We start from the raw sequence: 8063 nt of genomic DNA, 5'->3' as shown, positions 1-8063 counted from the left end.
AATCATCATTTTGGTACTACATAACTCTTTTCTACTCAATCTGCGCTGTTTCTGAAGTTCTTCAGTTCAAGTAATGCTCTTCTATACAAGTTGTCATACTACTTTCGTACTAGACACCACTCTATATAGAACTTCATTCATGTCGTAGAAAGGTCGAAATATGGCATTGAATTATTTCTGTACATTCTAACCACTGACATATCTGTCAATTCTAGGTTAATTCTGTACTAGTTCAATATATCGACTAGACTTCTACTGACATTCTTCCACGGTCATCGTGATATAAACAGTACCGACATAATAGAAATTTATTTTTGAAACTCATATCAAATAGATCTCTACTCATTGCTATTGCTGATCTAACTTAATCACTGCACAGAATCAATCAATTCTTATCTGATACTCAGGTATTGCATTAATATCTATAATGCATTCTAGCTTCATATCTCACGCCTGATATCAGCACATTCAATCTTATTTCCTCAATTCTGTATTTCATCATCTCGGTCTAATCATTCAAATGTATTTCTTCTACTCAAAGGCAAAATCTCAGCAAATACAATTAAATAAAGGCTCATTAGATATGGATTATAGCATAACAAATCACTGATCTATGAATGTATGCTATGATATAAGCGGTTAACTAGAATTAACTCACTTACCTGTCATATTCTTATCTGATACAACTTGAGCCTTATTTTCTGTACTTGCATTTCCTATGACCTTATCTGTCATTCACATGTTCTCTCGATCTGTTTCAGCTAAGGAAGCTATGCTTATATGTCTTCATCTGCTGGCATTTAGACTGAATCAATCTTTGCTGTTATTGTCACTATCGCTTGCTTCATAGCTATATTGCTATGGAAGTTATAGTGAAGGTGATGATTATAGTGTTTCCACAATTACAGAGGCGTGAATCAAAATTCAACTCTGCCTCGTACTACCGGTTCATGCTTTCGTTCTTCTCTGGCTTGAAATCAACTTATACTTCTATTCTGCAAAGTCTACTGTTCTATCATCTTTAACATATACGGAAAGAAACAATTCTGTTTACTTACCTGCCAAACAATTTCAGTATTTCTTCTGGCAACTTCATCAACTTCCTGCTAAATCCTGGAGTTGATATAAAATCAGGCTGGTTCTATGTTCATCTGAATATGCTTCTCTTGAACAACTGATCCAGCTCTTCAAATCAAATCCTTTCTAGACATAGCATATTCTGTATCTTTCTGAGTTGATGATTCATAGCTTTGGAGTTGTTCAACTAACATACTCCTCAGTGCAATCGGCTCAAAAACTTACCTCAACACTGTTCTGTTCTATCTGTTCTGTCTGTGGTTCTCATACTCTCTGCACCATCTGTATTATTCAATACCAGAAGCAATATATATGGCAATATATATGGCAGAGATTATAAAATACAATTGCAGTATAACATACATATAATCTCATGCTTCTGAATAGAACACATGCTTGAAAATTATCATGCTTTTCATATAAAACATGCTTGCAACGAATTCATTTATTCTAAAGAATTCAATAACTCAAGCATACATATCAGCATATAAGCATGTAATTCTATCAGGAAAGCAAGCAGTGGCAATCAATACTCATCGTCGCATACAATTCTGTAAAGCAAGTAAAGCATAATCATGCAATACTATAAATGCATGCGACTCAATCTACCCCTCTCAACTTCTATCTTAGTCCCAAACTTTACGCTCCAAGACTTTACGCTCTGATACCACCTGTTGTGGGGACCCGGGTTGCTAATCTCATCTTAGGGCAATTAACGATTAATAAACAATTAATCGAACAATAAAAGAATATTCAAACCAAGAGCTAAATTTTTTTTTTTTTTAAAAACTGAGCACCTCGCTCGATCGGGTAAACTTGCCCGATCGAGCGAGCAAGAATATCTTGCTCTCGGGTCTGAAAATATTTGGCCTCGCTCGATCGGTGGAACTCACCCGATCGAGCGAGCCCCAAATCCTTATTTCTCTGTTTTGAACAAACACAGGCCGCGCTCGATCGGTGGACTTTACCCGATCGAGCGGGCTACTCTGCTTCAAAATACTGCAGAGTTCTTTTGCTGATAAAATCAATTATCAACTCCAAGTCATGATGTCTAAAATCAAATAACATGTATATAAGCTATTCAACATGATTCTACATATTTTACATGCATTCAAACTAATATCAAGTGATCTAGAATACATGAACTCTCAAATATAAATCAATACTTGACAAAAACAACCTATACAAAGGTTCTTGCTTTCTAACATGTTACCAAATCATAATTACATGTCATCTGCTTAAAACCCGAATCACCACATGCTAACTCTCTTCTCAAGCTATCCAAGCCAACTCTAGCTTGATCTTGCCCCAACCTGATGCAATACACACATACAAACAAAGCAACAGCCGGATAACTCCGATGAGAATAAATCTCAGTATGAAAGACATGCATATACATCATGAAAGCATATGGAATCTATATGCTATAAAACTCAAAAATCATAAAACATGTAATAACATGTAATTCATAGAATCATCATCGCCGCTTAAAATCTTAACACATAATGATTCATCTAAAGCAATAACACACATTCATATCTCGAATAGTGTATCACAACATGCTAGCATTTATAACTGCATAATCTAAACCATTGAAAACTCTAGGTTAATGCATAAATGCAATGCATGTACCAAGGAAAAGGCTATCAAATCTGATATCAACAAAGCTTAGTTCTTTGGGATCCCGAGAAATAAAATAACTATCAAACCACCGACACTCCCAATCGAGGCGGCATCAAGTACTTTAATCCTCTGACTTTGGTGCAATTATAGAGAGTCTTCTAGCTCTGAAAGCGAAGGCTGCAATCCATGCCACTCAACTATAATTCTCCAAACGTCATTTCGCAATCTAGGCTAATCTGCCCTTATGCTTTACAGGCTGGAGTTCAAGATGAATGCAACATAAGCTGTATGCATTAAAGACTGTAACACATCTTGAACATATAATCACATAATCATTCAAAGCATCAAAACTCATATAAATCACATAAGAGCACTGAAACAACTAAGTATGTGATTTCAGGATAACTCGACAACCACCACGTTCTCGAGTTGTTCTACCTGGCAGGAACAATGTCGATTCATACCTTTCATCGCGATTCAAATCTCTTGAATCTGTTGCCCATGCTGATCATCTCAATACTAGCCAAATCGGTCATCAAAATCTGCTCATTTCAATCAGTGCTACTTGAAGGTGTTTTTCAACTGCAAACACTTCAAGTCATTCGAACTCGAACTCGTCGATTCAACTTCAATAATCTTCAATTCAAATCTGAAATAGATTATAACATATCTAAACATCAATTTCCAATCTGAACCGATGTTTCTTTAAAGCTTATTCAATTCAAATCTTGCTAATACAATCGAAATTCAAACCGACGTCGCAACTATTCGAGTTCAATAAATCTTTCGATTCAAATGTCATTATATCTTCATTCTAAACATAATCTCATATTCAATTCATCCACAATAAAATTGAAGATGAGCTCTAGACATTTAGAATGCATAACAATTCAAAATCTTGAACCGGCGGCGTAACGATACGATTTCGGTCTTTCCAAAAGCTTAAACATCAATATGACAATCATATCAATCTCATATCATCACCAATTCAATAGCATAATCTCGAAATCATCAGCCTCATAAATTCAGAATTTCAAAAATTCTTTTAAAATTCCAAAACATGTCCAAACGACGATCTTTTCTCGATCCGTCTTAGATATGCTATCGTCGTATATGCTAGAACATGTTTATACCATCAAATATGAATTATAACAACAAATTAAAATTCAAACATGGTAGAACTTCTTAAAAATTACGTCAAAACTTAGCACTCGGAGTTGTGATCGCAAATATACGATCAATCGGAAATTTACCGGGCGGATTGAATTTAATCGGGACTTGAAGGAAAGAAAAATGGCGTTGAAAAGTTTCTGATCTGCTTCCCATATTTCTCACGTGAAATCTGATTAAAAAGGGTGGAGAAAAGATATATATCAGCCAAATTGCACTTTAGTCCCTGAACTTTGGCATATTTGCAATTCAGTTCCCGGACAAGCGACTTAATTCAATTTCAATCCTAATTAATTTAAGAATAATAGAATTTATTTCTAAACTCTAAATATTCTCAAATTAAATATTCTCGGATTAAAATTAAATCATTTCGGACCTTATCTCAATTTAGTCCTTGAATTACTCAATATTTGCAAATTGGTCCTTGCTCGGATTTCATCCTCAAATTAAATCCTTGATATTTATCATCTTGGAATTCACATCTTAAATTTCATAAATATCAATTCAAATATTTTTACTCTTTAATTTAAGAATTCCGGATATTAAAATCTTAAAATCCGAAAATCCTCAAATTAAATATTTCTGACCCGAAATTGAAATCTCTAATCTCCATAAATTCTTAAATTCATCTTTTCACTTTTATTCGGAATTTAACTTAAATTCCGTAATTAAGAACTTAATATTTTCGGGCCTTACAGACCATCTCTTCAAGGGTGGCTTCTAGCTTGTTCATATTGAAGTTTATCACAAAACCGTCAAACGATGAAGGAAGAGAAAGAAGAAGTAAGTCCACACACAGTTCGTGCTCCAACACCAACTCGAGGGTCACCAATTTTTCAATGAGCCAAATCATGTGTACCCCATGATCACGGACCGAAGTCCCCTCTCGCATCCGGCACGTCATCAGCTCTTTGACAGTGGCGTACCTCTCAGCTCTCGATTGAGCCCTAAAAAGTTCCTTGAGGTGCATGTATATGTCAGCAGCATTCACGGCATCATCAAATCGCCTCTAGAGTTCATCAGACATTGAAGCCTGCATGTAGCATTTGGCTTTGATATCATGGTCCCACCATTTATCAAGTTTGGCCAACTCATCCGGACTCACATCAGCCGGTTCCTTCGGAGGATATTTTTCTAGCACGTAGAAAATCTTCTCCGAGCACAGGAGTCAGGACAATCTTCAACTTACGGAACCATTCCATATAGTTTGCGCCAGTCAGTTTATTTTGTTCGATAATAGAAAAGAGTGGATTACGCGAGCTCATCACAATGATATACTGAAATGATAACAAACAATAATCAGTGATTGTTTAATTAATTTACTAAGACATAAAATAAGGCGATTTTAATTTTATGAATTACACTCCCACTATTTTAACGATTTCACCACCCTCTAGTGAAAACGAGAAAACCATTTTCTTTAGTGGGAACATGTAGCCCAATTTTCAAATTATAGTCCAGAATAATATCAGCCAATTATAATTTTTCAAAATGTAGAGCCCAATTGCTCCCAGAGCAACCCCATGTTTTTACCTCATATCCAATATGGGCCCAATAATATGACGCCGTTTATTGTGACATGTCAAGTTGACACATCAATATTAAGTTGTGATGGACGGTCGCCATGTAGACCCCCAATAATATGAGTTGATCCCATGGGAGTTCTACCCAACTTACAACAATTGTCTACTCAATGCACAGCTTTCCGGCGAACGCCACCCCCCTCCCCAATAATATGAGCCGGACCATGCTCGCGTGTAGCATCCATCATGCATTGATAGTTGATGGAAGGTAGAAAAATATAAACTATATTTAATTTCCCTTTTTGTTAAACTTGATATAAATTTTAAATCATATTTAAAATGAGAGATTTTAATTTTATCGAAAAATTTTCTCATCGTTTAATTAGTTTGTATGCTTGCAGGATTCATGCATTTTAGTCTAAACATGCATACAACAATAATATCAAATATTAAATAAAGGATGATCGATGCCTAGATCTAGTCAACCCGTGGTTGCCAATCACGAGTCTAAGTCCAATCCTAAGTTATATGCAAGTATGCAATGCAATCCTATTACATTGAGCTTCCAATTTACATTTCTTCGGTCTTTATCATCGTCTGTTGGGCCCATCACCATCTTTAAATCTTTATCTCCCACTAACTCTAATAAATTTACAATAAATTTCGATGACAAGTTGGGGATACATATTTTAAGGGTGGAAACGGACCATAAACCAGGCTCACTTTCATTACAAATGATAAATCAAATTTGGGTCATAATACAATTCCACTAATAAAAACTCAACATCAATAATAAAAACAAATGTAAACAACCTAGCATACACCTAAAAAATTAGTCATGACAATCGATCATCCTTTTATCCAATTATTTAATTCAATTAAATTATTGGATAACATGCAATTCAAAATGGCAATATATGTAAAACAGATAAAATCATATTTAATACATAAAATCTAATTTTATATATAAAATAATATTTTATCATCAATTGTACCAAAATAAATAATTTTTAATCAAATTTAATTTATTGGATTAAATTTATAAATTTTTCAAAAATTCAAATTTATCCAAAAATTAATTTTCTTAAAAAATTCCGGGTTCAAACAATTTTGACCCAATGCCTCATGGACCAACCGAAACAATTTTCGATCGGGCCAAAAACTGGGCCTAACAACCGTTACCGGGCCAAAATTCATAATTTCAAAAAAAATTAAAATTTTAAAAATATTTTCCGGGGCCCGCGTCCAGCCTGGTTGCTGGCCACCGCGCGCGGCCCAGCTGCGCGCTGGGCTAGTCTGCCAATTATTTGGCTCCTAACCGTCGGTAGCACCATGTGCTAGCTCATGCCTATATTATAGAAGCCTGCAGCCCTTCTTTGCGATACAACACTTCCCTCTGCATGATATTCACGATGCTCATTCTGTTTGCTCCCAAGCAGCTGCTGCCTTCTTCCTTTCTCAGCAGACGCTTTCATGCATGTGCATGCTTACAAAATTCATGCTCTTGCATAGTTCAGCCTTGCAGTAGCCCGCTATAACCCATGTGTTTGTTGATTTCACAATTCCCAAACTACTAAATTACCTATTGGTGCTCCGTTCTCAGTGGTATTGTTACGGTACATTATCAATTCGCCGGTGTAGTACCTTCGTGCTGAGTGACTACAAGGGTCTGCCGTTGTATCCTGGAAAACATTCGTCCGTCGTGAACCTCGAAGCACACACCTGAGGGGACGAATCTGTTTTAAGAAAACTGTAATTTTACAGGCCTCGGTGATGTTCACGTGAAATGCTTGTACAATAGGTTCAACAACACGTTGGGTTACACATTACACTTGAAATTACATGATTATCCTACATGCATTTTTGAAAGATTTTTTTCCAAATAAAGTGCATGGATAATAATGTAATTTCAAATGCATTGTGTAAACCTCCGTATACATGTAGGTATAATTACCCTATCCTAAATTCCTAATGGAAGAAAAAACTATTAAAAAAATTCAAATTTATAAAAATATATTTTGTACATATGCAACATGTGCTTCGATGGACTAGTAATATATTATATTTCACTCATGTATTATCATTCTATCCAATTTTTCAACACGATAAAATTCCAACTAACATCCATTGATTTTTCATTCATACTATTTAGTAATTGAAAACAATTTCTTTAAGAATTCTACTCGCCATAAAAAATTCGTTCGTTACACAACTTGTTCGAATTATTTATCGATTCTAAATAAATACACAACTCATTTTTCCAACAATATTGAGTTAGTAATATCGCAGACATTTGGTCGTCTATATATATATATATATACATATATATATATATATATATATGTATATATATAGTTTTGATATGGTGAGCACCTATTATGTGCACTTATTTGTGCACCTGCTGATGTGACGTTCATCTATTGGATGTAGAGGATATCACGTCAGCGGTGCACACAAAAGTGCACATCATTGGTACTCATAATATCAAATCTATATATATATATATATATATATATATATATATATATATATATATATAACTTCTTAGAAGATAAAAGTTCTTTGAATACTTCGACATCAATTTTATATTCCCCTCTTAAATTGACAATCAATAATGTTATTGAAATCAGGAAATCAAAAGAAATAACATCAAATCTCATCCCGCTCCTA

The sequence above is a fragment of the Henckelia pumila genome, chromosome 3 (assembly GCF_033568475.1).
Source record: "Henckelia pumila isolate YLH828 chromosome 3, ASM3356847v2, whole genome shotgun sequence".
Classification (NCBI taxonomy): domain Eukaryota; kingdom Viridiplantae; phylum Streptophyta; class Magnoliopsida; order Lamiales; family Gesneriaceae; genus Henckelia; species Henckelia pumila.
This window is presented reverse-complemented; position numbering follows the sequence as displayed.